The following is a 27,059-nucleotide window of genomic DNA, read 5'->3' as shown; positions in this document are numbered from 1 at the left end:
TGAACAAAAAGAGGACGATGAGAAGGTGGAGGACGAACAGAAGGTGGAGGACGATGAGAAGGTGGATGATGATGAGAAGATGGATGATGCTAAGGTGGAGGACGGTGAGAAGGTGGAGGATGAACGAAAAGAGAACGATGCGAAGGTGGAGGACGTAAAGGTGGAGGATGATGAGAAGATAGATGATGAGGCTAAAGTGGAGGACGGTGAGAAGATGGATTATGAGGCTAAAGTGGAGGACGGTGAGAAGCTAGATGGTGTGGCTAAGGTGGATGATGTGGAGGTTGATCTGAAAGTGAAGGTGAAGGATTTGAAAGTGAAGGTGAAGGATGAGAAGAGTGTGAGTGTGGGTGTGGATATGAAGGCACAGACAAATGAGGAAATTATGGGAGGAGATGACAATGATGACAATAATGATTTCCAGTTATACAATACTCCTCCTAAAGGAAATTATGGGAGGAGAGTGAGGAAATCGAAAAAAGATGACTCGTACACCAACCCTTCCTTGTCAAAAATGCCCAAGACAAAGGATCCAATGAAAGTGAATCACCTTCATAAATTTGAAGATGAGCTGCTGGATAAAGTAAAAGCGTGGTTGGTTGATCCAGAAACCGATAATTTGACAAAGGATGTACGTACTTGCCAAGAAAAGAAGGATTTGTTTGTTAGAGTTATAACAAGGTTGACATGGCTTGAAGACACTGTAAGTCGTGCAAATCAATTCATTATTCATTAATACTCGTCGTTTCGCCAAGTACTTATCGATTCGCTAAGTACCTCTCGTTTCTCTAAGTACTTGTCGTTTCGCTAAGTTAGTACTCTTCGTTTCGCTAAGTACTTATCAAATCGCTAAGTACCTCTCGTTTCTCTAAGTACTTAGTCAATGTTGTTTGATATATATTGAATGTATGTTGTATACTCCCATTGTGCAGGAAATCGATGCATTCTGCCATCTTTTGCGGAAAAGGATTTCCTACTATCCCAAGACATATAATAATTCAAATGTGGCAATTGGGGATTGCTTATTGTCGGACAGAATCAGGCGAGAGCACATGGCTTTTATTAAGGATCCTGCTAACTATCCAGTCGCCGAATTCAAAGACTATTACATGGCTGCACCACATAGATATATGCCAAAATGGTCAACAATTGACAATGTCTACATGCCTGTGAACATTAACCAGAAACACTGGATTTTGTGTGTAGCACGTCTTCAAAAGTACTGCATTGACGTGTACGACTGTGATGCCTATCTATCTAAGAATCTGGATCCTTATTTGAAACCCTTCTGCGACATGATTTCACATATATTCTCAAAGACAATCACTCCTGGTGAGAGGGTAAGGTATCCTAAATTCAACTTTGAAGGCCCCATCCACCAATGACTTACAAACGGTTACCACACCCCAAAGTGAAAACCGCTACAGCTAAGGTTGGAGAAGTCCCACGGGCAATAGAGAGCGGGGACTGTAGGGTCTTCACGCTAATGTATATGGAACACTTGACCGCTAATCAAGCCGTGCACAATGTGACCACAGAAAACATGGAGTTTTTTAGGCAGAAGATGGCGGTCAGGTTATTCCATCAGATTATCGAACCTTAGTGTAAACATTATTTTGAAGTAAATTGTGTAAATTGGATAACTTATTTTGATGTATTATAAACCTTGATGAATATTTTGGAAGTTGGATGATAAATTATTTTGATGTATTGAATTTTGAACTTGAATTGCAGAAAACCTTCAACGTAAAAAACAAGTGTAACCCTTGAATTGACCCTTCAACGTACATAAAAGATAACCTCGAATTGACTCTTCGTTTCGCTAAGTTAGTACTCTTCGTTTCGCTAAGTTAGTACTCTTCGTTTCGCTGAGTACTCATCGTTTCGCTAAGTTAGTACTTGTCGTTTCGCTAAGTACCTATCGATTCGCTAAGTACCTCGCGTTTCGCTAAGTACTCACCGTTTCGCTAAATTATTACTCATCGTTTCCCTACTCATATACTACTATTACAACATACAACATAAACTTTAAACCTGAATTAACAACATAGTATCTTACGCATAGTATCTTACCAGTACCATAGTTCAATTAACAACATATATTACAACATAGTATCTATCAAGCTAAAGGTTCATATTGTTGAGATGATGACTCATGCTGCTTAGATGATGAAGCTCTTGTAGTAGATGGTGCAGGCATCACTGCTTTGCATGTTGCCCTATTATGTCCTAGCCCAACACATGAGCTGCATCGTCTCGGGACCTTACGGACCTCACCCTGGGATGACCTACGCTTTGTTTGTGGCCTGCCTTTCTTAACCTTCACATTTGGTTTAAGACACGAACGTTTCTTGATATGTTCGGGAACATCCCAATTTTCTTCATCACCGGGAGGATAACATGTCTCGGCATATGAATTTATCCAACACTCAGTTGTGTAATACCTGTGTGCAGGGAAAATATAACGAATTATTAATTGGTTAAACAGAATGAACACGTGAGCTAAATATTAATACCTTGAACAGAAGTCATAAGAAACCAAATTCCGACTACGGGCAGCAGCCATTGCATGCGTACAAGGAAGACCCAAAACTTCAAATACTCTACAAGTGCAGTTCATGTCTTTCAAATTGACTTTGAAATGGGACTGATTGTCATGCACATAAAACTCGAATCGGTTAAGCGATTGGACTGTATAGAATCTGGCCTTCTCGAATCCCTCACGTAACACCTTCTCATAATTTGGAGATAAACTTCTTCGTGATTAGACGCTCTTTCTCTTCTATCGTTAAACCAATGTTGTATTGTGAATCTTAAATACTCAGCCATTTCTGAAATGGGATACTTTCTGGCTTCCCTGCTCTGACTATTGAAACTCTCAGCATAATTGTTTGTGAGTTGATTGTATCGCTTACCGGGAAAAAATGCTCTACTCCATCTTTGGAACCCAATTTCTTCCAAATAGGCAGCAATCCTGTGATCTTTAACCTTGATCTTGTCAAACCACCGATTAAATTCGTGGACAGTGTACGCCCTTGAAGCCGAATCAAACTCCGCATGACACTTATCACTTTTGAATTTGGCCACAATATTCATCTTTATGTGATATGTGCACACACCGTGGTCTGCTTCTGGGAAAACAGCACACAAGGCATTAGCGATGCTTGGGTGTCTGTCGGATACGAAGACGAGATCATCAACTAATCCAATTGCGTCTCTCAGTTTTTGCATGAAATAAATCCAGGAATTATTATTCTTTCAATCAACAACGCCGAATGCGACAGGATATAGTTGCTCATTCGCATCCAATGCAATAGCCACCAATAATTGACCACCCACCTTGTGCTTAAGAAAACTAGCATCAACACATAATACAGGACGGCAAAAGGATTTGAAACCCCTAATTGAGAGGCCTAGGGACATGAACATATACTTGAAGTAGCCGAGCTCGTTTGTCTGTATGTCGGTTATGGTACTAGGATTACACTTCTCCAACATGTAAAGGTATGGTGGCAGTATTCCATAGGAATCCTCAACCGTTCCTCACACAACTATTAAAGCATTTTCCCTTGCCCTCCATGCCTTATTATAAGTCAAAAATATCCCATAAGTTGTCTGCATGTCTTCAATTATTTTTTTAGGCAAGTGGTTATGATGATAGTCCATGTACTTGCTCTTCACGCACTGCCCAATAACCCATGCTGGTGTTTGCATTTTTTTCTTGGGCCTCGACAAAACTGAGCATGAGTGTTGTTGCTCAAATTTCCGGATCTCAAACATCTCAGAAAACTTACCTTTCACAGCCCGCAAGCTCCACTTGCATGTCTCATCCAAACATTTGAGTTCCCAAAGATTTTTTCTTGACTTCTCCACTTTGAATTCAAAATGATTGGTCATCGCATATTTATATAGAGCAAGTTGAAGTTCTTTTTTATTTTCAAACAACGAACCGACTTCCAATACGGTTTCACTAGTTAATGTCATCGCAAATGTGGGGTCTGGCGGTGATGTGTCTATCGGGTCTGTCGATGGTGTACCCATTGAAGATCGTCTTGCACTAGATGGTGTACCCATTGATGATCTTCTTGCACTAGTTGGTGTACTCATTGATGCCTTTCTTGCACTAGTTGGTGTACCCAATGATGATCTTCTTGCACTTGGTTGTATAGGTATTGATGCTTTTTCACCACTATTAACATGCAAGTCCTGAGTAAGTGGGATGTGAGGCAAAGACGTTTCTCCGGCTTCATTTTGACTTTCAACAAAGAATTCTGAGGGTACAACAGGTGGAACAAATTTTTGAGTAAGTTGTGGTGGTAGTATACTTTCTTAAGTTGGGTATGTAAGTAGTGGTATCTTTTCTTTAGTAAATGCTGACTTCTCCACTACAGATACACACAATGGTGACACTGTTCGACCCAAAATCAAACGTGATAAGTATGTGTTCAAATCACCATCATTATCAATAAAAACAGGTTTTGGATTTCTGATATTCGGAATATCATACTTCACTTGGAGCACTAAATCGTATGTTGATATCTGCACATTAAGTCTATCGTAGAGTATATCAAGTAATTCATCATAACGAGTACTTTGGTGTAGATCAAATGTTTTGATTGAAGATGCATCAAAATACAGTATTCCATCAGCATCAAGTTTCCACTCTCCATTATAGAAAACGAAAACTTCAGCTGCAATAAAAAAACATGATTTGATTTAGAGACGGATAATTAATACTTCGCGAATCGCTAGGCACTTAGCGAAACGGAAAGGCATTCGCGAAACGGGAAGGCCTTCGCGAATCGTTAGGCACTTAGCGAAACGGGAAGGCCTTCGCGAATCGCTAGGCACTTAGCAAAACGGGAAGTAAACCCTAATCAATCTCAGAAACCGAGCATCAATAAAACATGCTTAAAATAGACATACCTATTAGAACAGTGCTCGTGCTCGTCGTGGAGCTCATAGTGAATTTCGAACGAACCGTCGCCGCCGAGATCTCCGACGAGTTCGCCGCCGCCGGAGTTTAGAGAGAAGGAGGAGAAGAGCGGGAAGAGAGAGAAGGAGAAGAAAAGAAATGAAAAAAAAGTACGGAGGTTATATTAAATAATAAGGGTAATCTGGACATTTCACATATCGTCACTTAACGAAACGCTAAGTCACTTAGCGTTTCGCGACAAGGGCAAAATCGTCCAAAAAAAATAAAATCACCACGAGCGCAATAAAATTAATAAATTACCATCAGATCAAATAACCTCATCTTTGAGGTTATTTGATCAAATTTCCCCAATAAACATGGCATTGGAGGAGAATAATATTAATACATAAAAAAAAAAACTTAAGGTCCATAACCGATTTACTAGTGCCGGGCTGCCGGCCTATCTCATTTCTTCTCCAGGTTTGTTACTCATTAATATTTATAAAGGTTTATACTATTTTTATCCTTTTATTTCAGTTTTGGTTGGAGCATAAAGACAATCTTTGAATTAAATTTGATAAATTTATTTTCTTAGTTAATATATATTAATATATGGAGATTGTTATAATTAATTTTATCATATTTTCTATTATAATAATATGGTCTATATATGTTACTATCACAATATATGATAATTATTCAAAATAATTATAATAATATTATAAAAATATAAAATTATAATAAAATTATAATAATATATATATATATATATATATATATATATATATATATATATATATATATATATATATATATAGAATACATTACTTTTTAAAAATATATATGTGAATATATATGGTCGTAAAATCAATAAATTAATTCGTAACAAAATATATATAATAATTTAATATATATATTTAATTAATAATGATTTAAAATTATTATGTTGTTTTTACGTAAAAAAATATATAAAATAATTTAATATATTATTTTCTTTTTTAAATTCTCAATTATAGTTCTGTTTATTGTTTATTATTTATAGGTTAGTTATGAGAAAAAAAATTAAAAAGTAACATGTGTCAAGTTGTGAGTGGATTCAGATAGTGCCTTTATAGGTAACATAGAAATAACCACTATTAAATTAACCAAATCTATCGTTTTATGAGATGCATAAACGATCTCATTAAATGTTATACCATTCTGTTTATATATCACATTCATTATAATAATATTCTTAAAAATTAAATTTTCATTTTACTATAAATAATGTAGAAATGTACTACCAAATTGATTGTGAAACTATTGATTGTGAATATGATTTTTGAAAAATGAAGAATCACTATATTTTTCTCATGCTTATCTTTATCTCCATGGCTGGTATGATACGTCATTTTCATTTTATTATATATATTTTTTTATCATTTGAATCTAGTGCATATAAATATTATAACTTGCATTTGATTATAGATGAATTGTTAAAACATTTGATACAATTTACTTTTAATATGACGCAGGGAGAGAATTATTGGTAGTGGCACAAAAGGGGTATTGCATGCAAGAATATGATCTTAATAATTGTACTAGAGACAAATGCATGGAATATTGTTTGAACCTTATTAAACTTCGAGCAACGGGTCAATATTTTACGTCTGATAGTGACATTTTTCTTACGTTCATAAAGCATGTCTTTTAAATAAATACAAATATTTGTCTTTCATATTTTATATTTTACTAAAAAATTAAATGAACTACTAAATTATATTAATGAAAAGAATAAAGGGTTTAATTTATGAGTGAGTACATAGGCTGGTTTAATTGCTTTATTTTTTGGAATTTAGTTTACCTATTGATAAAGTTCAATAACCCCTACGATTAACTTCTAACTGTTTCTTTTATTTTGCTACAGATAGTTTTAATCATGTAAATAACATTTATCTAGAAATAAATGTGATAAATTAATGGGTACAAAGACAACATCTGTTATTGACCATGTTCTAAACCTAATCTGTGCTATATTAAGGTAGTAAGTTGTTAGATAAAATTAGACCGGTTCAAATAACCTAACTTAAATAAACCTTCCATGCAGGAACAAGGAACCGGACCGGTCAAACAAAAGAACCAGCTAAAGAAAACTAGCCGGTCAAGTCACTAAACCGACCAGGAACACTTGGAACATGACCGCACAAAGAAAGGATCGGCCAAAGATTAAAACCGGAAACATCATACAGCCGATCAGCCACAAGGCAGAGGAATAACCGGAAGAAGTCCGGTTATATCACTCACACCGGAAGCCATCCGGTTAAGTCCAATGACCGACCAGTACAAGAAGACAATTCGGGTATCTGTTGAGAATGATACCAAAGGAACAGACTGAACACTTCCATATCCATACAAGTCTGAGGAAAGTCTGTAGGCTGCAGAAGACAGTCCTACAGGATCTTTCCACTTCGGGATAAGTCAGAAAGAAGATCTTCCAAGTACAGACAACTGTCTAACGGACAGTGTCCACATTGAGTAAAAGACAAACCTAGCAGGTTTGTCTTACACACCGGAAGAACAGACCGCCAGGTCTAAGATTGACCGTCAGGTCTGAAAAGACGACCGCAGGGTCTGAAACTCTGAATCACTGAACCTCTGCTCAGCCAATCAGATTCAAGGAAGTGAAATATGACCGTTGGCATATTTCATCTATAAAAGGGGGCAGTTGAAAAAGAGTAAAGGGGACACACAGTGGGATAACAAGCGAGACAACTAAGAGCATTTAATTTACAAGTGAAAACAGTGTGTTCTATCTCTAGAGAAAGCCTGAGTGCTAAAAGTGCTAGTGTGTGTATTTTACAATTACGGTGTAAATTGTAAGAGTGTTATCGAGCAGGAAATAAGTCTCGATCGGATTGTACTTGTATTCCTTAGTGAATATCCTTCTCGCGGTTTCGAGAGGAAGGGGTGACGTAGGAGTTTTATCTCCGAACATCCATAAAATCGGTTTTGTTATTTACTTTCTGTCGGTTCCATTATCTAACCGATCCGTACCGCTATAACCGACTTAACTCTATCCAAGCCGAATCACCAGGTTACCGAAACCGACCCATCAATTTTCAAACCCTCATCATCCGAAACCGGTTCTGCCTATCATACAAGTGTGCTGCTTCAACCTGAAAGCAAACCTCTTCCGCGCTTGAACCTAGTTCAAGGGTTTGTGACAGGTTGTGTAGTATTGAAACCCCGGTGTTAATCTCTAACCGGATTAATCACCACCCTTCGAGTGAGAACCGCTAACCGGTCAAACCCCGGTCCTCCAGCGGCTACCTAGATCCTAACATAAGTAATAAATGGTTGGCAAAAAGGTCATTGAAGAAAAAACAATTACTGAGTAAAAAACTAAAGATTTTGTAGAATTAGTTATAAAATGAAAATAGTTGAATGTTGAATAGTCAACAATTGAAAGAATGTGTCCCCATCAAATAACAAGCACTTGTTATCTTTTTCTATGATCATGCAATACCACATATTGCGATAAACCACGTGTTGTGAAATTTGTCTTGCCCCGACCGCAATCGCTGACATATTCGGATATACTTTGGGCAAATGCAATAGCTTCAATTTCAATGTTTGCAATAACTTAATTCTCCCCAGAGTAACTTGTTTATAGGGGATGGACACTAAAAAAATTAAATAAAAATATAACAACAAGTTTAGAACAACAATAATACTAGTAGAAAAAGGGGCATAAATAAGAGCTAATGCCGATACTGAAAGTCCAAAAAGTCGTTACTAATAACTTTCTGTAATGACTTATAATGCCGTTACCATTCGTTACTGAAACGACCGTTACGAATATATAAAAAAAATATATATAACGACATTAGAGAGTCGTTACTGATACCGACATCAGTAACGACTATTATGATATACGTATAGTAAGGGCTATACAAACATAATGAGTTACTTCATTTACCGATTCCACCACCTATCACATCATAATCAGTAGCAGCCTCTGTCTCTCATAATAACACCTTAAGATCATCTGCTCTCAAATTAATATGCTCCCTCTCCTATCACAATGGGAGGGGCAATATGTTAAATAAATAAAACAAATTATTTATTTATTTACCATATTGCCCCTCCCGCTATGAAAGAGAATAAGGTGCATATTAGTTTGGGAGTGGAGGATCCTTCTTTCATAATAACATCTTCAAAATCTTCTTAGGATGTGTTTGATGAGGGGGAATTGGAATTGAAATTGGCATTTGAATTCGAATTTTAATTCCATGAGAATTGGTATTGAATTATAATTCAATTCCTATACTTTGAAACATTATATAATTGTAATTCAATTACAATTCCTATATTTGGGAAAATGTAGAATTGTAATTCAATTCCAATTTCTATGTTTGTAAAAAAAATATCGGTTCAAAATGTTAACTTCTTAAATATGTTTTCACGTTTTTGGCACGTTTAATACGTTTTTGACATGTTTAACACATTTAACACGTTTTTGACATGATTAACACGTTAAACACGTTTTTGACATGTTTAACACGTTTACCACGTTTTATACACATTTAACACGTTTTTTACACATTTAAATACGTTTTTAACATGTTTAACACGTTTCACACTTAAAACACATTTTCACACGTTTAACATATTTTTCACGTTTTTGGTAAATTTAACACGTTTTAACATTTTTAATACGTTTAACATGTTTTTCACACGTTTTAACAAGTTTAACACGTTTTTGACATGTTTAACAGTTTTTCATGCACTTAACATGCTTTTCACATTTTTTGCACGTTAAACACGTTTTTGGCATGTTTAACACATTTTACACATTTTTGACATATTTAACACGTTTTTTACATTTTGGCACATTTTTCACGTTTAACACGTTTTTCACACATTATTCATATTTTTGGCACATTTAACACGTTTTTGATATTTTTAATACGTTTAACACATTTTCACACATTTTGATAAGATTAACACGTTTTTCACGTTTTTGACACGTTTAACACGTTTTTGACATGTTTAACACATTTCACATGTTTTTTCACACGTTTAACACGTTTTGACACGTTTTACATATTTTTGGCACGTTTTTACATATTTTGGCACGTTTTACATATTTTTGGCACGTTTAACACTTTTTAACATGTTTAACACGTTTTTGGTACGTTTCACACATTTTGACGAGTTTAACACATTTTTGCCATGTTTAATACGTTCTTCATGTTTTTGGCATGTTTAACACATTTTAAACATGTCACAAGTGTGTGTTAAATGGGTCAAAATGTATTAAACATGTCAAAATATGGTAAATATGCCAAAATTTATCAAACAGTTTAACGTGCCAAAAATGTGTTAAACATACCAAAACATGTTAAACGTGCTAAAAACGTGATAATATGTTAAATGTATCAAAAACGTGTTTAACGTGCCAAAAACATGATAAACGTACGTGTTAAACGTGTCAAAAACGTAAAAACGTGTTAAACGTATCAAAAATGTGTTAAACATGCCAAATAAGTGAAAAACTTGTTAAACGTGCCAAAACGTGAAAAACGTGTTAAACGTGTCAAAAACGTGTTAAAAATGTGTCAAACGTGTCAAAAACGTAAAAAAATATGTGAAACGTGTCAACAACGTGTTAAATGTGTTAAATATGTTAATAACGTTTTAATCGTGTTAAAAAATGAAATGTGTAATAAACGTGTTAAACGAGCCAAATATGTGAAAAACTTGTTAAACGTTTCAAAAATGTGGTAAACGTGTCAAAAACGTGTTAAAAACATGATAAACATGTTTAATATGTTAAAAACGTGTTTAATATGTTAAAAACGTGTTAAATGTGTCAAAAATGTGAAAAGGTGTTAAACGTGTCAAAAACGTGTCAAACTTGTCAAATGTGTGAAAAACTTGTTAAACGTGCCAAAACGTGCAAAATGTGCCGAAATGTGAAAAACGTGTTAAACGTGTCAAAAACGTGAAAATCATGTTAAACGTGTTAAAAATGTGTTAAACGTATCAAGAACGTGAAAATGTGTTAAATGTGTCAAAAACGTGTTAAACGTGTCAAAACGCGTTAAACGTGCCAAAATTTTGTTAAACGTGCCAAAAACATAAAAACATGTAAAAAATGTTTTAAACATGTTCAAAACGTGTTAAACGGTTTAATATGTGAAAAACGTGTTAAAAATGTCAAAAATGTGAAAAACATGTTAATTTGGAATTACAATTCCGACCTAAAAAAATTGGAATTGAGAATCTCAAATTACACTATATTGAATTCCATTGGAATTCTAATTCAAATTCCTAATATTAAAGTGTCTAACAAACATAAGAATTGGAATTGGACCCTCCAATTCCAATTCTAATGCCAATTCCAAACACACCCTTATTATAATTTATCCAAAACACACCCTTATTATAATTTACCCAAATACCTGTTGGATCTCCTTTTCTCTTTCAGTTGTAAATGCCTCGATTTTCCTTAACTTGCTCATCTTATGCTCACAAAACCCCTACAGTATAATATTAATAATTTCAATCCAGTTACCATCAGTTCTTTCTGATACATTGACTAAAGAGAAATTTGTAAGTTTGTACAAACAAGCTCTTACAAGGTTATATAACTCTTCATCTTCCCTTTTAGAACCATTTAAGTTCATTTCTATATTAACTCCATGAGCACCCTACATTACAATAGACTAGGCACTAAACAACAATAAGAGAAATAGAGCAATCTTTATCAATGAGAAAAAATATTCAAATATAAAAGGTAGTTAGTTCTAAAGAATGAATTGAACACAAGCGATGACACCATTTAGACAGAACTTACATAACTAGTGATTTTGTCCAAGGCATATATGGTAATACCCCACACTTACTTCTTTCTACTGCTGAAGCCGTTTCAAATAAGTTTACTGGTTTCAAAAAAGTTTACTGTTCTTTCGAAGTTTTGTTGAAAGGCTCTCAAGGCTTTGGAGAAATCTTGAGTTCCGTGGAAAGAAATTTCTTAAGTACAATTTCATTCCTTGGATGTGTAATTCTGCAATACGTTGTTTGAATTATTGAAACTCGTGAACTTGTGTGCCAAGATGGAGCGGTTGATTCATACAAGCCATTTCCATTACAGACGAACCACTATTATCAAAGTTTGCACCATGTCGGAAGTTTGATCATATTGAATCCAAGTATGTACTTAAATATGGAATTCTAAGTCCCTGAGCTATAATCAAAGATGATGGGTTAAAGAAATAAAGCAAAACAAACATGCAGAGACAATATATAATAAGAAAAAACTAACAGTACCCATAAAATCAATAATGAGACGACCATCAGACCTGCGTCCAGACGGTTTACCAAAGGAAGTTTCTCCAAAAGGAAGAGGAAGCCTACCAAAGGCGGCTGATTTACTTCTAGTGTTAGAATTTGAATCGCCAAAGTTTAAATTGGATGGAAATTGACACCTGGAAACTGTTTCGTTCTGAATTCCTTCAACCCCTTTAATAAAACAAAAGTAGAGATAGCTAATCCAACTTCAATAGTCACCACCCATATAATAACTATCCTAAAACTCTTACTAGTACATGCCTTTTCAGGTCTTCCTCAGCATCAGTTATTCTCATGGGCATTCTATCAAACACTTGGTGTTTGTTTTTTTGTTTATAAGAAAGAAAATGATGGATTAATACAATTTCGAGTGAGTTTGAAAGTAGTGAAGATCCCGATGATCAAATTGTTTTGTTATTCTTCTTCTTAAAATGGAAAGGAGATGAGGGCATGAGAATAGAATATGTAGCGCACGATGATTAGTTTAGTCAATCAAAGCCATGGAAACGTATAACGAAGAAATACTTACACTTCAAGTTTTACATATTCAAATATTTAGTGTTGCACGAAACTTCCTTTACTTCTATTCAACGAGCAGGAAACAATAAAAAAGAAACGAAACCATACTTTCTTCTGATCGATACAAACGACGGTAAATGATATCTCTTATCTATATTGGTTCTCAAAGTCGATGGACCTGGAATCTTGTATAAAGATTGCAATTTGAAAAACGTCCCACGAAAATCGAACCGAATTGCCCCTTTGGAACGGTTTTTCCCCGAAACCGAATAGGGATGGGCGGGGATAGTATTTGTGTACCCCGCCCCGACTCGCATCGATTTCACCCCAATTTTACCCCGAACACCATAAACATAATTAAATATATTAAATTATCAATCCATAATATAAAGATTCTTGTAGCTTGACCTTGAATCAAACACTAAAACACATGATCTAGTGGACGAAGATATTGGTTCCCTAACACCGTTCCGGCTTTGTCATATCTCGCTATTTCTCTCCTTTAGCCGTTATTGTGTGACTATGGGTTGTGTGAATTAAGGGATGATTAAGATTACCAATCATGGCTCTATGACAATATAGTTATTGCTGTAGTTTTCGTAACAGCAATCCTTAGAATTGCACCTTTTTTTTCAAAAAAAAACAAAGAGACAAACTAAGATATTAGTAACTACTTTTATTAAAGCGGTTACTAAAGGCATTATTAATATTCTAATATATATTATCTGTAATGGTTTTATAAAGTCATCAATGTAAAATAGTGTGAATTATATTTAAAATAACAAAAAATAAAATATAATACAAATTTCAACTTTTATTACAACTAATATTTTATACTTAAAATGATTAGTTACATAATATATTGTAAATACATTAGATGTCAAAGAAATATTGTTATTGTGCAACATGTTTTTCAACTAAATATATTACAATAAAATGAAAAAAAAATATTTAAATATAGTTATAAAAAGTGTAATTAGTTATATATTTTATTTAATATTATATATTGTAACCCTTTCGAATCCCATACCTTAGCACGTGCGGATGGACACACGAAAATACTTGCTCGGAGTGTTTCAAAATTCGATGTTTTAACCTTGGCTTACGTGTTAGGTATCTTTTAAAAAAAACATTATTTTTAAAATATTTTGATGGTAACTGACAACTTTTAAAATTAATTATATAAAAATAATTAATTTTATTCAAATTGTAATAATATGGGGATTTTCTTAATCAAATAACGATTTGTTTTTGTTATGAAATTCAATTTAAATTAATTAAAAATAATTAATATAAGAAAATATTATTTATTTGAAAACAAAGTCGCCAATTGATTTTAGAAAATCAATAAAAAAAAGTACTTGTACAAACATATTTTCCTTAGAATTTCGTTTAGTTCAAAGTTTGGTGATACTCGGGAAAGAACTTTTGCGCTTTATCCTCCGTACCCATTTTAAAAATGGTATCCACTTATAAATTTGATTTTTGAAAATCATTTGTATAACGTTTGTGTTTTAACACATTATTCTACCAGTCCTATTCATGCTTCTAGGTTTATCGTTATTTATAATATTGAAACATCACTATTTAAATACTAATACTTGTATCAGATGATAACTATGGTGGAAATACCTGAAGAATATTAATTATTTTTTAAAGGCATTAGGGTTTAGAAATAAACACTAAACGAGCCCTTATTGAAATATTTGTGTAAAAATATCTCAAAAATATTTAAAATATATTTTCTAATTTTTTGGGATTTTAGAAAATGATTTGAAGTGCCAAAATTTCAAAAATAATTTTGCATTTTGAAAAGTGGAACCAAAAAAGCCTTAGGACTGGAGTCCTAAGGTTCGGGTCTGATTTTATCGGTCGGGGTCCAGGGACCCTCGGTCTGGGCTCGGGAGCTCTTGGTTGATGTGCTAAGGATTCTCGGTCCTTAGCTAATCTTATTGGTCTAGGTGTAAAAACCTATCGGTCCTAGACTAGCATGAGGCTATGTTTCTTGGTAAAGGTGTATAAACCTTTCGGTCTAGGGCTAGCTTTGGGGGCTCTTGGTCCCAAGTTTGGGATTATTTGTCCCAGGTTTGGACCTCTCAGTCCTAAGTCATAGGAGTCTCGGTCCCAGGTGAGACCTATCGGTCATAGGTCTGAATTATATTGGTCCTAGGTCGTACCTCTCGGTCCTAGGTCCGAATTCTATCGGTCCTAGGTGAGAATCGTCGGTCGAATTTATCGGTCCTAGCTCAAGTACATCGGTCTTAACTCAAGAACACCAGTCATAGGTCTCGGTCTTAGTTTAATTTTATCGGTCCTTGGTCTCGGTCCGAACCGATAAGAACATTGATTGTTCGTTTTCACCAAATCAAGAACTCAAAATTTTCATTTATTTTAAAATTTTTGATTTTGATCAAACATAACCGGGAAGGATCAAACATGATCTAAATAGTTGTCCAACATCATTACAATCATATCGGGAAGTTTTCTAGGCTGTGATTTGATTGAATTAACCCAAGAACAACAAATCTGTTTTTTGATTTTTGAAATTCAATTTTAGGATTTTGTTATTTAGATCGATTAATCGTTTCTATCATATCTAGATAGTTTATAAATCATCTAGGGATGAATTCTCAATCATAAAACACCATAAAAAGTAAGCATAAAAGCTTATGTAATTTGAAATATAAATAAATTAAAACTGTAAGTATGAATTAGAGGTTGATTTGAACATTACCAAGGATTGGAGAACACTCCTTGATCCTTAAGGTAGATTTCTGCATGCAGAAATCTGAGCTTCAAGGCCTTAAACATAAAATTCGAAAAATCTGAAGCTTTGAAGCTTTGAAGCTTTAATGATGGATTTTGATTTCCTTCGATTTAGGAATGTTGTGTTGATTGGTTAACTTCTAAATGAGTTGATGGAGCATTTATACTCATTTTAGGCCGGTTGGGGAAGCCTAGTGGACTGAATTAGCCAAAAGCTATTAATTGGTTTTGATTGTTCTTGGCTTTTAGTACCTAGAATAAGGTGATTCATCCCTATTTTGTAAGGGAGAATGATCACCATCGTAGGGTGATCATTGTGAGCTTTGAATTAGCTCATTTGTTGGACAATTGGTTGAGTTCCTAAAACTCAAAATCAACACAGTAGTTCATCATTATCTCCGCGGTGTCGCGATGAAGAAGAAGAATGAAGCCAAAAACAATGTCGTTTTGTGCCTATTTTTGTGTTCCGCCTGCATCCCATCCAACATTATTGGCGATTAGGCGTTTTCGGCTAACGAGGTTGACGTCTTGTTAGTTGATTTAGTGCTCCTCTACGCGCGCTTCCTTCTGCTACAGCGGGCTATGCGGAGCGATCTGGATTTGATTCGAGTGTCCATCCAATGGAGGCGGTTCTTACTGCACAGAATTCGTTTGTTTTCGGCTACACCTAATTACATATTAATTTTTATTTTAAAACCTTAAATTTTTGTTTGAAATTGATTTTTCTTTCACGCTTTTGCTTTAATTTTAATCATTTTATATACACAAAATATTAAAATAAATATGGTAAAAATTTTACCAATTTATTATTATTTTTTATAATTTTAGGATTTAAATAAATAATTCTATTTAGATGAAATGCATACAGCAATTCATCAAAATTATTTATTTTTTCCCTTTAATTTTTTCAAAATTATTTTGAGACATCATGGGAACAACATTACTCCCAAATAATTTTACTTTGTATTTAGGCCTTAATTCTTAATTAATTTTATTCATTAGCACAATAAATAATCATAATTAATTGTTTTAAAAGGTTTTTGGCCACGAGGTTCAATATTTTGATCTTATTTATTTCAAAATAAATCGAAATAATTATTTTAATATTATAAATGGAGTGTAAATTTGTAGCGTTTATAGATTGCCCCACTTGAATCGAGTTTGAATACAACAAATTGGTTTTTGAAAACGCTGATTCAAGTTTGAGATCTAACACTAAGTTATCTTGTCCAATTTATAATGAGGGAGTTAGGAAAGATGGAACTTATAGCGTGTTGCAGTTGGAGTGACCTGTTGATGTTGTATGTAACAATTGTCGAGGTGCTGCCAAGTGTTGTTTTAGGATATGCTTTCTTTGGTGTTTTATCTTAACAAGGATGATTCTTGAAAAACCTATTTTTACAGAACTTGATAAAATACCCATAAAATCCAAAGGATGATGATAATAGTAGGTATTGAAACATCAGATTCCTATAAGGCATGAATATCAACAGATGATTCATATTTTAGTCAAGTACAAATGGCTAAGGTTTTATGAGATATGTAGGGAACATAAAAGTTTTAGTAACGTTTCATGTGGGCTACTAACATGTAGCTTCTTAGGATAATCAAAAACATGTGATCATGAAATTGTCAATTCTATCATGAAAGTTAACAAACTTTCCGTGAAGATCATTCACAGATGAGGTTGAGAATGATCATGTATAAATGATCATGGTGCTATCAACTTATAGTCATTCGTATCGAGAATTGGGAACATAACAGTATTGGGGTACCTATCAGAAGATAGAATTATGAACGGGACTGAAGCAAAACAATATTAGAGAACAAGAACTTCATTGGGGTACCTATCATGAAATATGATTTCGAACAAAACTTGGTGAGATTACTTATTCGAATATAGGATTTGGACAGGATTATGTAAATATAATTGGCGTGCTTGTTGACAAACAAGGCTTAAATACCTATCGAGTGATAGAGTTTGGAATACCTATTTGGATAATAGGGTTTCTTTCTGAGTACCTATCAATAGATAGGGTTTGTTTGAGTGTGCAATCATGAGATGGGCTTTGGTTACCTATCGAGTGATAGGGCTTTGTTCGAGGACCTATCGAGTGATAGGGTTTAGATTTTGGATAGAATCATGTAAAAATGATCGCTATACTTGTTGATAAACAAGGCTTGATTACCTATCGAGTGATAAGGTTTGAACGGGATCATGTATGAATGATTGTTGTATTTGTTAACAAACAAGGCTTAATGTTTTTGTGACTTGGGAGATGTACCTATTTAGAATTTGGGTTTTAACCGGATACCTATCAAGAGATAGGGTTTTCTTGAGTACCTATGCGAGTGATAGGGCTTGGAATACTTATTCGAGCGATATGGTTTTGTTTGAGGACCTATCGAGGGATAGGGTTTGAATTACCTATTTGGATTATAGGGTTTCATATGATTGGATCATGTATGTATGATCTCTTGGTTTGTCTACAAATAGGGCTTGAAGGATTTATTGAAAGATAAAGCTTGGTTTGGTAGTATTTTGATTTCACTAATGTTGATGTTGCAGGAGGGAATACCTATTGAGCGATAGGATTTTCTGGCAGAAATGTATTTAAACGATATCTCGACCTATTTAAAAATAGGGTTTATAAACGGAATCGTGTATGAACAATTTCTCACACCTATCAATAGATAGGGTTTACTGACGGAATCATAAACAAATAATGTTTCGACCTACAAACAAATAAGGTTTATTCACAAAATCGTGTACAAATGATTTCTCGTACCTATCAACAGATAGGGTCTTTAACAAAATCATATACAAATGATGTCTCGACCTATCGATATGTAGAGTTTTTAACTCGTACCTATCAATAGATAAGATCTTGTTAAAGAAAAATTTTGTTAAATTTCAAACTTGACACGATGCACCTTCGCATGAATGATATTCTTTTTTAACTTTGCGGTTTTGAAGAACTCCCTAACCACATCCTGATAGCAAATCATTGGCCCATCCAGAAAATGCTCCACCCCGGATTCTTTAACTGATTCCATGATCTTTTGAACTTCAACGGAACCAGCATTCTTGATTTCGGCGAAATCAACCTGGACAATATGATTAAACAACGCATTATCTCTTTCAATGATTAAAGTTTGAGGATGAATATGATTTGTAGAGAGAGAGTATAATGATATAGCAATTTAGAAAAATTGAGAAGTTGTGATTAAAAAATTTGCAAATGCCCTTTATATAGGGTAAATGTGACGGTTGAATCACCAAACCGTCACACGTAACCGTGTGTCTCACCTCTAAAAGGCGTGAATTTTCCCTCCAAAATGCACAAGGCGGTAAAAAGTAAATATTGGTAGTAAAATTTGGCGGAAAAACTTAGCGGTAAAACTGAAGACGGTTAATTATTGTGTGGTAATTAATGCAGCGGTTTTAAGATGTAGCCGAAATAAATTAAATACGTAGAACATTTGAGGAAAAACAACTAAGTTATATTAAAAATGCAAGCATAGGTCGATCAATTTTAAAACTGCAACAACCGGTAGAGAAACAAAATAATCGGTTGTTCAGTAGCCGAAAACAAACACATGAAAAAGATAATTTTAATTTCTAGAATCTACCCTAGCCATCCACCTTTCGTCTTTTTCCTTGGTTAGTATGTTGGCTTGGCTGATAGGGTGTCTTGGTCCAAAGTTATGATTGAGAGAGAGAGAGGAGGAAACTACTGATCTGAGGAGCATAACTTGTCCTCCCAAGAGAAATCTTATTTTTCAAGTTTTCGAAAATGATGGATGACCAATTGATTGAATGACAGCAGCTGATAGCGGTCATCATATCAAAGATCTTTCTGGTATAGACATTGGTGGATTCCTTGGCTAGGATAGACCTCCCGATGATGTCGTTCAAAATTTGGATATGACCGATATATTTTGATTTGACCCCGTGTGTTTTCACCAGAGTCTCGGAGTTAGAGAAAAATTAAGTCATTTCTTGATTTAAACCGTTTGTGGATGAAGGAAAGTCGGTGAAGCCTTCAAATGGAAGCTCAAAGAATTGAGAAAATAGTTCTTCGGAGATAGAGATGGATGACCCTTCACTAGGATCACTATTCTACCGTTAACGATTTCAACATTTGTGAAGAACTCCACAACCTCATCTTCAAGGATTAGGTGGGATCCTTCCAGAAACTTACGGAGACCAGATTCCACAAGAAGTTCAAAGACAAGCTCTCTAGCTTCATTATCCTCGATGGTCAAGATAGAATCGAAATCTACAATGAGAGATGTTCTGGCGAAAGCTAGACTCATTTTGATAAGAAGATGATAAGAGAAATATTGCAAGCTGAGAGAGAGAGAGAGAGAGAGAGAGAGAGAGAGAGAGAGAGAGAGAGAGAGAGAGAGAGAGAGAGAGAGAGAGAGAGAGAGAGAGAGAGAGAGAGAGAGAGAGAGAGAGAGAGAGAGAGAGAGAGAGAGAGAGAGAGAGAGAGAGAGAGAGAGAGAGAGAGAGAGAGAGAGAGAGAGAGAGAGAGAGAGAGAGAGAGAGAAATGTTTGAGTTTGTTGTGTTTTGTTCTTTGATAGTTGGCTTGTTAAATAGAGGTTTGGTTGAGGTGCATTTAATGTCACATTGAATAAATGAAGTTGTCCGTTATGATACACCTTTTCACACTTCCCGAAACGGTGCTTTTAAGCATTGGAAATGTGCTAAACTTTTGGCAGAGAATCTTAAGAAAAGGTGATGTAACTGACCGGTCAGGCATAATTGACTAGTCAAGTTTAATTGATTAGATTTGAAATGCTAAGATATTCATTTATTAATATTTTTGAAAATTTGATCGGGAATTTAAAACGACCAATTTATGAGAAGCGGCTGCTTCTCACTAAGAGTGTGCCCGGTATTTAATTAAGACCGAAGATTATGAGAAGATTATTTTAGAGTATAAGTTTAACAGAAACCGATATTTCATTAACAAGAACACGACCGATACGTAAAACAAAATGATTAGATTTTTCACAAAGATTAATACATATTGGATCTTAAATCTACTGATTTGAAGATCCGGAGGTTGACTCTTTTCTGATCCGAGCCTTCTCCACCCAGTCGATATAGGCATGCAGGCAGTCCCTCGTGAGAAGTTGGGTTAGATAGAGAGGAATGCCTTGACCGAGGAAGATGTCAATGTCAAAGAATAGACCGCATAACTGAGGAGCATATCTGGTCATCAATTTGTCCGAAAAGATCATCTTCTTCAGATTGTTGAAGATGATCCTCGACCATTTGAGAAGAGCTCCTTCATTGAATGCAACCATCAACTCAAAGGTTCTCTTAGAATAATATTGAGTGGTCTCTTTCCCAAGGATGTTCTTCTGACAATCTCACTCAATATTTGAAACTCTGGCTGGAGAAATGTTTTTGCTCCATAAGTCTTGACCGGACTTAGGGAGTTTGAAATGATTTAGTAAGAGAAGAAGAGGTCAGAGAATCCCTCAGTGGGAAGTTCGCAGCTCCGTGCGAGATCTTTCTCACTAAAGACAAATTCTTGACCTTGAATGATGGCAAAGATAAGATCCTCACGGATCACTTGGGTAGTTTCAAGGATGAAGTATTGATGGATGACCGGTCTTCTAGGAAAGGTCTCAGGCCGGTTGCCTGAAGAGACCTCAACATGGTAGACACCTCATTATCCTCACAAGATAAAGCTGACTCAAAGTCTACCAAGAAAGTGTTGTTTGAGAGTGTAGGATACATCTTTTATTTGAGATGAATTGAAATGGATGTTTTTCTTGGTTTTTCTTGGTCAAAGAAGCAATCTATCTTTTTTATTTCCAAGAATATGATATTTTGGTGATATGTTAGTCCCCCTCTTTGAACAATGATAGACATAGATCTTCACGTTGTTTGAGGAATGACTATTTTCTTTTAATAAGAAAACTGCTTAGACATATACTAATTAAGCATTGTCCAACTGTTCCATTTTAAAATCTGAAATGAGATTACCGAAATTTCCATGTAATGAACCGGTCAGCTGTACTTAAAGTCGGATTTATTGCGATCAGTTATTTAATTCTGAAGAAGAACTGCTTCTGCATATAGCTGAAATTTTTGTTGAGCGGTAGTTATTCATTCAGAAATAACTGATCGATTTTACCAATTTATTTAAGTAGTTCGGTTTTGTACATTTCTTTTCGGTAGAATGATTTACCGATTTCAAGAGGTACCAACCATCCGATTTTATATGTCTGATGACCTATTTCTTATAGATTTATGCACATAAAATGAATATTTGATCGGTGTAAAAATATTGCTTTGATGTGAAATGTTCGACCGGTTTAAATGTAATGCCGAAAATATGTAAGGTTTGAGAAGCGAAGGCTTCTCCCTAAATGCATGTCGGTGTTTCAAGGAATAATTTGACTACTATCAACAAGACCCAAAATAGTTCTGAAGTAGGAAAACTTAGCTTCCAATAGTGGCTTGGTAAAAATGTCGGCCACTTGTTGTTCGATAGAAACATATTCCAGTCGGATATGTTTCTACTGCAGATGTTCTCTGATGAAATGGTGTCGGATATCAACATGCTCTATTCTTGAGTGCAACACCGGATTATATGTGATAGCAATAGCATTTGTGTTGTCACAAAAAATCTGTGAATCCTCAGCTATGATGCCGAAATCCCTTAGTTGCTGTTCGATCCATAGGAGTTGAGCACAGCAGCTGCCGGATGTAAGATACTCTGCCTTTGTAGTTGAAGTTGCAACTGATGTCTATTTTTTGTTATACCAGGATAAAAGCCAGTCACCAAGGAACTGGCAGGTCTCACTTTTGCTTTTCCTGTCTATCTTACATCCTGCATAGTCTACATCAGAATAGCTTATTAAATTGAATCCGAAATCCTTTGAATACCACAATCCCACATCTTGAGTTCTTTTAAGATATTTCAATATTCGTTTAGTAGTAGTATAATGAGATTGTTTAGGATTAGCCTGAAATCTCCCGCACACTCCTACGGCGAATAGGATGTCTGGTCGACTTGTTGTCAGGTATAGAAGTGAACCGATTATTCCACGGTACGCTGTAATATCAACACTCTAACGTCTTCATCCTTTTCTAATTTAACTGAAGAGCTCATTGGAGTAGATGCAGCAGAACAATTGTCCATTCCGAATTTCTTTAATAGCTCTTTTGTATACTTGGATTGATTTATAGACATTCCTTCTTCGATCTACCGAACCTGAAGGCCTAAGACGAAACTCAATTCTCCCATCATGCTCATTTCAAATTTGTCAGTCATCATTTTAGAGAATTTATCAAATAATTTAGGATTTGTTGAACCGAAAATGATACCATCTACAAAGATCTGAACAAGTAAAATGTGTTCCTTTTTCTCAAATTTGAATAGAGTTTTGTCTAGAGATCCTATGGTGAAATCATGATTGAACAAAATTTTTGTTAGAGTATTATACCATTATCTAGGGCTTGTTTTAAACCGTATAGTGCTTTATATAACCTATAAATATGAGTGATTAAATCAGGATTTTTTGAAACCAGGTGGTTGCTCAACATATACTTCTTCATTTAATTCACTATTGAGAAAAACACTTTTGACATCCATTTGAAATACTTTAAAATTTTTGAAAGCAGCAAATGCAAGAAAAATTCTAATGGCCTCTAGTCTAGCAACAAGAGCAAATAATTTTCAAAATCAATGCTTTCTTCCTATTTGTATCCTTGGGCCACTAGTCTAGCCTTGTTCTTCGTAACCAAACCGTTTTCATTGAGTTTATTTCTAAATACTCATCTTGTTCCAATAATCGATTTATTCTTCAGTTTTGGGACTAAGTACAAGACTTTATTCCTCTCAAATTGGTTTAATTCCTCTTGCATTTCTAAAATCCAATCAGGATCTAGCAATGCGTCATCCACCTTTTTCGGTTCAATCTGTGATATGAATACTGAGTTTTCATATTCTTCTAACAATTGATTCCTAGTTTGGATGGGTAATTATGGGTTACCTATAACAAGCTCATGAGGATGACCTTTGTTCCATTTAAGATTTGGTCCGGAGATGTCTTCTATATGACCGGTTATTTGATCAGGGTTAGACAGACCGATAGGCCGATCAGTGTCAGGCCGACTAGTCTCCTCAACGACCACTAAGGTGTCAACATCCTGTTGTGAAGCATCTTGATTCTGTTGAGTTCCAACATCAACCGTTCGGTCATAGACAAACCGTCTAAAGACCGAAATCTCTTCTTCACTATCAAAATGAATATTTAAATTTTCCAATTTGTTGTGTAGATCAATGGATGAAGAAGTATTACTTTCAATAGATTCATCAAAAACAATGTGTGATGATTCTTCAATGGTAAGAGTCCTAGTATCGTACACTCTATATGCCTTACTAACTTCAGAATATCCTAACATGATACCGACATCGGATTTAGCATCAAAAGCATTCAAATAATTTTTTCCATTGTTATGAATATAACACTTAGATCCAAAAATCCTAAAATATCGGATATTAGGAATTTTGTCATGGTATACTTCAAAAGGTGTTTTGTTAAGACGTTTATTAATCATGGACTGATTTTGAGTATAGCATGTAGTGTTGATAGCCTCTGCCCAAAACTTTTGAGCAACACCCGAATCGGCTATCATGAATCTTGTAGCTTCCTTGAGGGTTCGGTTTCTCCTCTCATCTAGTTCATTTTTTTGAGGGGTTCTAGCACTACACAACTCGTGTCTAATACCGGATTCCTCAAGAAATGTAGTTAAAGTGCTATTAGTAAATTATGTACCTCTATCACTTCTAATTTTATTAACACGTACGAATTTCTCATTTTGTACTCTTCTAAGTATTTTGATCAGATTTGGAGTAGCTTGAGTTTTAGATACCGAAAATATATCCCAAGTGTATCTAAAATAGTCATCAATAATCACCATAGTATAATGTATTCCTCCTAGACTTGTCACTCTAATCGGTCCAAAAAGATCCATGTGAAGTAATTCTAAGCATTAGTTAGATTGAGTATGCCCTTTACTTTTAAAAGCGATTTAATTTGTTTTCCCATTTGACATGCATGTCATACTTTATCTTTTGAAAACTTCATGCTAGGAATTCCCTGAACTAGTTCCTTAGTGCAAATATAATTAATGGTCTTAAAGTTTAAGTGATTTAGTCTTTTGTGCCACATCCAGTTCTGATCATTTTTAGCTATCATAGAAACAGGGTTATCACATTTAGTTTTCCAATCTACCTTGTAAATGTTTCGTATTCTATTACCGGTTAATAAAGTACTACCTTGTTGATTATTAACTAAGCATGCTTGTTTGTAAAATTCGACCATATACCATATATTACACATTTGACTAATACTTAGCAAATTGAAATGAAGGTTTTCAACAAGTAATACATTGTTTTTAGTTAGGTTTCCATGGACAATCTTACCCTTGCCCACAACTTTACCTTTTGAATTGTCACAAAAAATTATCATTGAACCGGATTCCTGCACAATTTCGGTCAATAGCTTGCCGTTTCCTATCATATGCCTAGAACAACCGTTGTCCAAGTACCATTCCAAGTTTTCCAGCTGTTTCATCTGTTTGACCTGCAAAATACAACTATTTACACCCTTTTGGTACCCACATTCAATTGGGTCCATGATTAATTAGTCCCTTGGGAATCCATACTTTAATTAATCGGATTAGTTTCCCTGTGATAGTTTTAATAGATCTACTTGTGCCATTCTTGACATCTCTGTCTGCCTTTGATTACCTCATTATGTCTTGGTGATCTTTGATCGGTTCTATTTGAGTATCTATCATGCTCTTTTATGACCGGTCGGATGGCTCTCCTTCTCTAAGGATGAAGCCATCTTGATGTGTCGGTTGGTCCTACATATGTTAGTTCCTTTTCCAAATTTGAATCGTGACTTGCTTCACTATTGGCTGATGAACTCTAGACAATGTTTTCAAAAGGCAACTTGTCTTTACTGAGGTTCAACCCTTGGCGGTTGGAAGATTTAAATTTATCTTTATTGTTATTGTCATAGCCTAGACCGAATTTATAGTTATATGGTCTTTGATGACTCGTCATCTGGCTCACAGCATCTCCAAATCTCTTCCATGTAGCCATCACGTATTTAGTTCGTTCATTTTCTTCGGTCGACGATTGAACTGTCTCCTTGAGCTTCTCATTCTTAGATGATAGTTCAATCGGTCTACCGGTCTGAATTTCACTCGGTTCACCGATTTCAGTTTTGCTCGGTTCACCAATTTGGAAATTTAGCCGGGTCGGTACAAGAGTTGACAGGTTTTTTTACTTAATGAGCATGTCATTGAGTGTAGTGACCAAGTCTTCTCAGGTAAATTCCTCAAAGGCAAATTTAAATATCTCTTCTTCAATTGTCATAAGACAATTGATTCATTCATCATCACTGTTCGAATCGGTATGTGCCCACTGACTTCCACCGTCATCGACTATTAAGGCCTTTTAGATCTCCTTGCCTTGACTGTTTGACTGATGTTCATTCCTTTAATCATTCGGGTTTCTGTTGTCTCTTAGTGGCTTTCGACACTTTGACTTGTAATGACCTAAAACATCACAATTATAACAACAAACGTTAGACTTATTACCATTAGGGTAGGTGTAGTTGTATGAATTGGTCGGTTGATTCTTCTTCATTAACTTTCCAAACTTCTTGGCTAGCATGACCATAACATCTTCACTGAATTGCTCAGCCGATTTCACAAGTACAGGGGTTGCCGGTTCTATAAAGGTCACCAGAGCTCTTGTAGCGGTTGATGCTGAGGCTTCATCCTCATTTTTGGACTTCAATTCGAATTCATAAGCTCTCAGATATTCAAAGATGTCATGCAGCTTCATCTTACCAAGACTGTTTGATTCTCTCATCACTATGGTGTTAATATCCCATGCGCTGGGAAGTGATCTTAGGGCCTTGATGATTATTTCTTTATTGTGATATTTCTTTCCCAAGGAGTGAGAGTTCATTTACCACACTTTTGAATCGGTCATCAAATTCCTTCATGGTTTCACTGGGACGCATCTTAATGTTTTCAAACTTTTGAGTGACCACCATTATCTTGTTCTCTTTGGTTCTCTCGTTCCCTTCCTAGAGTTGAATGATTGTCTCCCACACTTCTTTAGCGGTGGAGCATTCTCTAATCTTAGCAAACGTATTTTTATCCAATGTTTTGTATATGACATATCTATAGAGATTATCCAGTTTGTTCCTCCTACGATCTTCGGTTGTCTATTCTCTCTTGTCTTTGTTGATCTTTATCAAACCGTCATAAAGGATAAACATCATTTCATCATCCATGGTGATCAAATGCAGATGCATGCGAATCTTCCAATCTACAAATTCTTCACTTTCTAGCATTGGAGGTTTTTTAGTGTGAGGTATGCTTGCGTCGGTTTCTTGAGTATAGAGACTAGCTGCTCTGATACCACTTGTTAGGATCGGGATCGCCGAAGGAGATAGGGGGTCTGG

Source organism: Impatiens glandulifera, chromosome 9 (genome assembly GCF_907164915.1).
Source record: "Impatiens glandulifera chromosome 9, dImpGla2.1, whole genome shotgun sequence".
In the NCBI taxonomy this organism is placed as follows: domain Eukaryota; kingdom Viridiplantae; phylum Streptophyta; class Magnoliopsida; order Ericales; family Balsaminaceae; genus Impatiens; species Impatiens glandulifera.
This window is presented reverse-complemented; position numbering follows the sequence as displayed.